Source organism: Elephantulus edwardii, unplaced genomic scaffold, assembly GCF_000299155.1.
Source record: "Elephantulus edwardii isolate Elephantulus edwardi_28Jun2011 unplaced genomic scaffold, EleEdw1.0 scaffold00212, whole genome shotgun sequence".
NCBI classification, from domain to species: domain Eukaryota; kingdom Metazoa; phylum Chordata; class Mammalia; order Macroscelidea; family Macroscelididae; genus Elephantulus; species Elephantulus edwardii.
This window is the reverse complement of record NW_006399962.1, coordinates 3,374,660-3,383,090: the sequence shown is the minus strand read 5'-3', so window position 1 is coordinate 3,383,090 and position 8,431 is coordinate 3,374,660.

Genomic DNA, 8,431 nt, shown 5'->3' with positions numbered 1-8,431 from the left:
GCTATGAGTCACAGGCGACTCGACAGCACATAACAACAACAACAACACTCAATTTGAGCCCACATTGATTTTTGATTTGTTTTTACTTGTTAAACTGTTGTTTGGTTAAGAAGATTTCAGGGAATACTTTTGGTTTAAAGTTTAGGGATTATCTCAGGGCAATAGGTCTAAGGGGTTATCTGAACTTCATGGCTCTAGGAGGTCTGGAAAGAGATGTTTTGTGACATTTGCGTAAATAGATTATTAACAGGAAGACCTGTTTATGCTGCCAAATGACATCAATGGAGAATATTTTGAGGGCACCAAAATTACAAAATAGTCTTTCAGGTAAAACAAATATGTCAGTAAATCTTTCATTTCATTGACTTTGTCCCTCGTTATATTGATTTTCCTGTTTGTTAATTACTTTAGCAAAATCTCTTAATTATTAAATAAAAAGTAAAGGATAAGATAGATATTATGAAACCATTTCTGAAAAAATAAATCCACACATAGCATAATATTGGTGGTATTTTACTGAGAGATTGGGTGAGAATTGGATCTATACTTTCTGAATTATGCATTGTTATAATGTTTGAATTTTCTTTGTGTATTATGTTTATGATAGGGAGTTGTTAATATATATTTAGTAGATGTCTAATCAAGATGGAAGAAGTCCATGTAGGGTGCTAGTTAAGTGCTTGATTGCTAACCCGAAGATGGATGGTTTGAACCATCCAGTCACCCCATGGGATCTGTAAAGGTTTTTAGTCTTGGAAATGTTATGGGACAGTTCTGCTTTGTCCTGTAAGGTTGCTATGAGCCAAAATAAACTCTGGCAATGGATTTTTGTTTGTTTGGTGTGGTTCTTAATCTGATGATGGAGTTCTTATTTTTAGAAGCAGAGAAACATAAATGGGGTAGATGATGGGGTAGTATTCAAAGCCTCCTTACTAGTTTTAAGGTGAGATTTATCATTTGTATAGCTTTTTATTCAAGAGTAGTAAGTAGCTCTTGGCACTCTTACACTTATAGTTCTATTTGAAAGTTGAGCCATGTCCTGGAAGGATGTAATGGAAAATTATGTTTTCTCCCTTAAGTGTGTATCAAAGTCCTTGTTCTGTAGCTGTGGATGTGATTTTGTTTGGAAATCATGTTTTTGTTTTTTTATGTTAATAAGCTTATACAGTTGTAGGATGGATCCTAAACCTAATCACTTCTGATTTATAAAAAGAGCAGAATAAATTTAGAGAGAAGACAGATTTTATATAAAGATATAAAAGGAATGTCAATGACTGTTGGCAGTCACCAGAACTAGGAGAGCAGCCTATATAGAGGGACATATGAAGTGATTGAATATATAGCGGTCCTTTGTTGTTTGATAGCTTTAGTCCATTCATATCATTAGTGAAAGTTTAGAAGAGATTAGTTTTCATTTATTCTTTCACTCATTCATGCACATTTCCTCTCTTCCTCTCCTCTATTTCACATAGTAGTGTTTGTTGTGTTTCAGATTGTCACTTGTCATACATAAATGTCTACTTTTCCATTCCTCTCAGATTGTCTTTCCCTTCACTAATTTCAGTGCAGTTATTATTATCTATCCAGTCTTTTCTTGCTCTTCCCCACCCCCATTCATCCAATGTTATAAGAATGGCCTTACACAGTATTTATCCTTTTCTAACTAAGTTATTTCACTCAGTATAATGTTTTTCAGACTCATCTTTGTTGCGTGGTGTCTTACACATTTATTATTTTCAATATTGCATTCCTTTGTGTGGATGTACCACAGTTTCTCTATCCATTCATTTATTAATTAACACTTGGGATGCTTCCATCTCTTTGCTATTGTGAATAATGCTGCAGTAAACATGGATGTGCAAACATCTGTTTGTGTCACAGTTCTTATTTCTATAGGATATATTCCCAGTAGTGGGATGATTGAGTCAAATGGTATTTCTATTTTCAACTTTTTTTGGAAGTTCCAGACTGCCTTCAGTAGTGGTTGTACTATTTTACATTCCCACCAATAGCCAATGAGAGTTCCAGTCTTTCCACCATCATTGCCAGCATTGTCTGCTGCCCTGTTGAACACTGCTATTGTTGCTTGGGTGAGGTGATATGGTATTATTGCATCTCTCTGATAGCTAGTGATGTTGAGCATTTTTTTCTCATTTGTTTATCAGCTATCTGATTTTCTGTCCATATTGTGATTGGTTTGTTTGTCTTTTTCTTGTCAGTGGTTGTTGTTAGGTACCGTTGAGTCGATGAGTTGATGATCTATGGAAAAAAGATCTGAACCCTGTTCTATTCTGCACCATTCTCACACTTCCTGACACACAAGAGCCCATTGCAGCAGTCACCATGTCAGTCCTCCTTGTTGAGGGTCTTCCTCTCCTTTGCTGACCCTCCACCCTTCCCAGCATTATGTCCTTGTCCCAGGAATAGCCCCTCCTAGCAACATGCCCAAAGTATGTGAGGTCAAACCTCATTATTCTTGCCTCCAAAGAGTACTCCAACTGCACCCTTTCCAAGACATATGTTTGTTTCTCTGGCTATCCATTGCATGTTCAGTAATCTTCTCCAATACCACAGCTCAAAGACAATTCTTCTATTATCCTTATTCATTGTTTGTCTCTCAGATGCATGGTAAGTAATCGAAAAGACTATGGCCTGAATCAGACACACTTTAGTCCTCAAACTGACATCATTACTCCTCAAAAATTTGGAGAGATTCCTAACTGCAGATTTTTCCAGCCCAGTGTGCCTTCTTATTTCCTGATTTCTGGTATCAAAGGTGTTAATTGTGGATATAAGCAAGATGAAGCTGTTGACAGTTTCAATCTCTTTTCTATCCATCATGGCCATCGGTCTAGTGGTAAGAATCTTTGTTTTCTTGACATTGAAATGCAATTCATACTAAAGGCCACATTTCTTGACCTTCTGCAACAAGTGTTTCAAGTCCTCACTTTCAGCAAGCACAATTGTGTCATCTGCATAGTGCAGGTTATTGATGAGTCTCCCTCCAATCCTGATGTCACATTCCTCTTTATAGATTCCAATTTCTTGGATCATTTGTTCAGCATAGGTTGAATAAGTATGGAGACAGAATACAACCCTGCCACACTACCTTCTCAATTATAAATCATGCAGCACTCCTCTGCTCTGTTGGCATATTCTATAAATTTTAGACATGAATATTTCAAATATTTCATTGCTGAATATCTTTTTATAAGTCTGTAGACTTCTTTTCCACTCTATTGAAATTTTTTTTTGTGCACACCAGGATTTAATTTTTAAAATGTCCAATTTATCTATTTTGTCATCTCCTGGTTGTGATGTTTTGATTAAGCTTGAAAGTCTATTCATGCCATAGGTTAAAGTTTTTAAATATATGCCTAATTTTTCACTGATGATATTTTGGGTATGGGTTTTACCTGTAGGTCTCTGAAGCACCTTGAGTTGGTTTTAGTGTATAGTTTGAAGTGTGGCTTTTGCTTCAGTTTTCTGCAGATGGATACCCAATTTTGCCAGCACATTTGTTAAAAAAGCAGTTGCTTGCCCACTTAATTGATTCTGTCTTTGTCAAGGATCAGTTTACATATGTAAATGGGTTGATTTCTGGATTCTTGATTTTATCCCATTGAAGGTACACCTCTGTGAAGGTAGACCCTATTTTGAAGAGGCAGCTCTTCTCCAGATGTATTTTGAGTGCCTGCTAAGTTAGGGCCTCACCTTCTGGCATTATAGTAGCCAATATTCTACTGTTATTCTGAGAGCTAGACAATGAATAAAGATGTTAGAAGAACAACCGATGCCTTTGAGTTGTGGTATTGGAGAAGAATACAATACAGAATATCCCATGGACTCTCAAAAGAACAACCAGATATGTCTTGGGAAAAGTGCAGCGAGTGCTCCTTGAAGGCAAAGATGGTGAAACTTCATTCCTCATACTTTGGACATGCTGCCAGCAAAGGTTATTCCTTGGAAAGAGACATCAAGCTTGGAAAGGTGGAAGGCCAGTAAAAGAGAGGAAGACTTCCAATGAGATAGATTGACACAGTGACTGCAGTAATGTACTCCAGTGTGTCAGAGATGATGAGGATGGCACAGGACAGGACAGGTACAGATCTGTTATTCGTAGGGTCGCTATAAGTTGTACTCAGCTTGAAAGCACCTAACAACAGCAACGAAAACAACAATTCATAAGGTTTTAAGGCCCATTATTTCAGAACTATGTGGTCAGTTGTATCTCTTAGTCTGTTTTAGTCTAGAAGCTCTGCTGAAATTTGACCAACATGAGTGACTCTTTTTGTATTTGAAATACTGGTAATATAATTTCTGCTTCTTTTTAAAAAAATTATTAAATTAAAATAATTTATACGGGTTTATCTATAGGTAATGTAGCTGCTAGCATCATAGGGACACTCAAACCACCACATACAACAGACAGCTATTGTGAATAATGTTGCAATGAACATTGTCACTGTGTGCTGTCCAGTAGGAACTGACACATAGCTGAGTCTTTAGCGGATTTTCAGAGGCTATAAATCACATCAGAGGAGATTGTCCATGTTCCTCCCATGGAGCAGCTGGTAGATTTGAACCAACAATGTTTGGATTGAGAGCACAACTCCTTACCACTAAGCCACCAGAGCTCCCTAATGAGCTAGTGTAGCTGATTAACTCTATCTTTTCTAGTCTCTTATATACTTTGGAGTATTGTTGGGTCATATGATAATTCTGTATTTAACTTTTGAGGAATGATACAGGAGATTTTAATTATTATAAATACACTCCAGGTTGTTGTTAGGTGCCATCAAGTCGAGTACGACTCAGAGCTACTCTATGAACAACTGATTTGAATCCCATCCTATCCCATTCCACCCTCACAATCTCTGACACACTGAAAACCATTGCTGCAGTCACTTTGTCAACCCACCTGGTTGAGGGTCTTTCTCTTTTTCACCACCGCTCCACCTTTAAGCATGATGTCATTTTCCAAAGAATCACCTCTCTAGCAATCCATACTATAGTTTTGTTAAATTTTATTTTAAAAAAGGAAAATTTATTTCTAAAAATACTGTCATGTTTGTGTATATTAAAGTAAAAATCTTTTTTATGTTGATTATTGAAACAATAAAGTAGCCTGAATAGAATTATTTTGTTTACTTAAAAAAATATTCTATTGTGCTTGCTTCAGCAAGAGAAGATCAGGTTGGCTCCTACTCAAGGATGAAACACCAATTTGTGAAGCATTCCATATTTTTGATGTTCAAAATTCCTGGCTATCAGAGAGATGCAAATCAAAACAACTATGAGACATTATTTCCCCTCAGCAACAATCGCAAAGTTCAACAGAGCAGCAAACAAATGCTGGCAAGGTTGTGGGGAGATTAGAACCTTTATTCACTGCAGGTGGGAGTGTAAAATGGTATAACCTCTATAAAAGGTGGTTTGGTGCTTTCTCAGAAAGTTAGGAGTAGAAATACCATTTGACTTAGCAGTTCCACTACTGGGAATATACCCTAAAGAAACCATAACTGTAATCCAAACAGAGGTATACACACCCATGTTTATTGCTACGTTATTTATAATAGCAAAGAGATGAAAACAATCCAAATGCCCAGCAACAAATGAATGGATAGAAAAACTATTGTATAAAAAATAAACAAAAAAACAAACTATGGTATATTCATACAATGGAATACCACACATTTGTAAAACATAACACAACATGGGAAACCCTGGAGCATATCATGCTGAGTGAAATATCTCAGTCACAAAATAAGAAATACTGCATAACACTACTGTTATAAAGAAGGTCTGACACAGGGGGATGGGAGGAGAATAGGTTAGGAGTGGATAAAGACCATTTGCATTGGAACGGATGGAAGAAAGAACTGTGCAAAATGAATATATGATCAGGAATTATATGCATGAAAACAGCTCGGAATAAGAGATATATCATTGTAAAGATGACTTGGGGGGAGGTAGATAATTGTGCAATAATGAATGGATTTTTTAAAAAAGTGAACTGGGGAGGGGAGAAGATGAGGGGTAAAGAAATGTGCAACAGTGAATGAATGAAAATCTAACTTCTCAGTAAATGTTAGTTAAAATCATAATTAAAACAAAATTTTATTTAAAAAATTAAATTAAAAAATATTCTACTTATTCTGGATTGAGAAATTATGGTACACTCACATGATGGAATACTACACAACATGCAGGAGCAATGATTTTGTAAATCAGTATCTAACTTGGGAGGAACTGGAAAGCATTATGCTACATGAACTAACTCAGTCCCCAAAAGACAAACATTGTATAGGACCATTATTGTGGAACATGTATGACGATCTGAGGTGGGTGGAGAAGCAGAGGTATGTGGATGGGTGAGGGTGGGGTGGGGGTGGTTAATTATAGGGTCACACAATTTGATGGGTGGAGGTAGGGGTAGGTAAAGGAAATGGGAGAGATCTGGTGTGAAAAACAATGTATCTGAACTTTGTATAAAATAAAAAATTTATTTTAAAAAAATTCTACTCATTCTGTTGTTGTGAATATACCAATTCAACAGTTTCTACCTGTCCCAGTGAATGACAATGATTATATTCTTTTAGTTATGTAATCATTCTTACCCTCTTTTTCTGAATTGTTCTTCTCGAGTTAACGTAAATTGACTGTTCCCTAAAATTTCTTCCAATTGCTTTTGTCCATTCGTGTATGTGTATATAAATATATATTTCTTAAAAGAGCATAACTCAGAGTAGGCAATTGTTAAGTTAAGCTGAGCTAACTAGTTTTAAGAAGATTTCAGGGGATATTTTTGGTTTATGATTTAAAGATGATGTCAGGGCATTCGTTTCAGGGTTTCATCTAACATTGGCTTCCAAAGTCTGGAATGTATGAGAACTGGAAATTTTGTTCTGAAGTCCTTCTCCCTTCGATTAGTTTTCTTCTATAGAGTCTTTAATCAGAATGTTCAGTAAGAATTAAGTGCCATCTACCATTCTTCTCATCTCCTGGCAAAGGAAGTATGTTTTGTCTCTAATTCTGAGTCATTGTTATTGAAGAATGTAATTTTTCAATTTGGCCTCTTTATTTTTGCATAAAACTGCATATATTTGATTAGTTTGAAATTATTGACCCTATTATTGGACTGTCTCTGTAATTCATAATCTTTTAAATGGAGAGAGTTTCTCTACAATGCGGAGTACCTAGTAACTTTAGAATAAATTCTCCCAAATGGAAGGTATTGTAAATTTTTGGTATTGAAAAGTGTATGTATGCCAGTGTAAAATTTTCTTATATACTTTCTTTTTGGTTTTCCTTAAGAGACTTTTCTTCAGCAAATATATTTTTTTTTAAAAGGTTTGTCTATGGTTTCACAAAATCTAAATGCTGCAAAAGCATTGATCTAGTTTTTATTTCAGGACAGAGTAGGACACAGATATATTTATTCATTAAATTTGGAGTTACATTGGACATTTCTTCCTATATATAACTCCATGTAGTCCAATATGTAATGAAAAAAAATTTTTAATTGTACTTCATACATTCTATGAGTTCTCACTGTTGATTTCTTTCTGTTTCTATTTTGATTTTGTAGGGATGAATTTAAATGTCCTGTTTACAAGGTTTGTTTTTACTAATTGCAATTTGTTAAAAGGTTCAACCATGGTGTTCCTTTTGTTGAACATTGAATAAAAATTTCCAACTGATTTGAGATATAATGCACGTCACATAAAATTTAGCTTTACACTCTACCCCTTCCCCCTTGTTGTGTACAATCAAGTCAGATCCAACTAACACAGGAGGAGATTGCTCCTCCTTCTCCAGTGGAGGATCTGGTAGATTCAAACTGCACACCTTGGGATTGCAGCACAGTTTCTTGCCACTAGGTCACCAGAGCTCCCTAAAGTTCAGCTTCTTAAAGTATGCAGCTTGGTAGGATTTAGCATATTAACAGAATTGTGTAACCGTGACTTCAGAACTCTTTTATCACCCCTGAAGTCCCTAACCATCCAGGCTATTAAATAGTACTTTGCTGCAACATCAACTTTGCCATGATTATATAGTCTAGTTGTTCTACATAAACTATTTGTAAAATTTGACAGGAATATACGCTTTACTTTGTTGGTAGAAGAGCACAGCTGGTTTTGAGGCAATGAATAATATGTGCTCCACAACTAAGTCCAAGTACAATCTTCCTTCATAAATTTAAAACTCTACGAAATAATAATATATATTAAAAATGTAGTGGGAACACTGTGCCCCATGACACTGTGTTCTACTAGAATTTGTGTCTGAATGATTATTTCCCAAACTAAATAACCTTCAAAACTGAACCTTTAAATCTGAAATTACAGGAACATTCACAGTAATGCCAGGCTTTTTCCGCCTTTGACAGAATTAAATTGGACTTTACTGTGATTTCAATAATCAAACA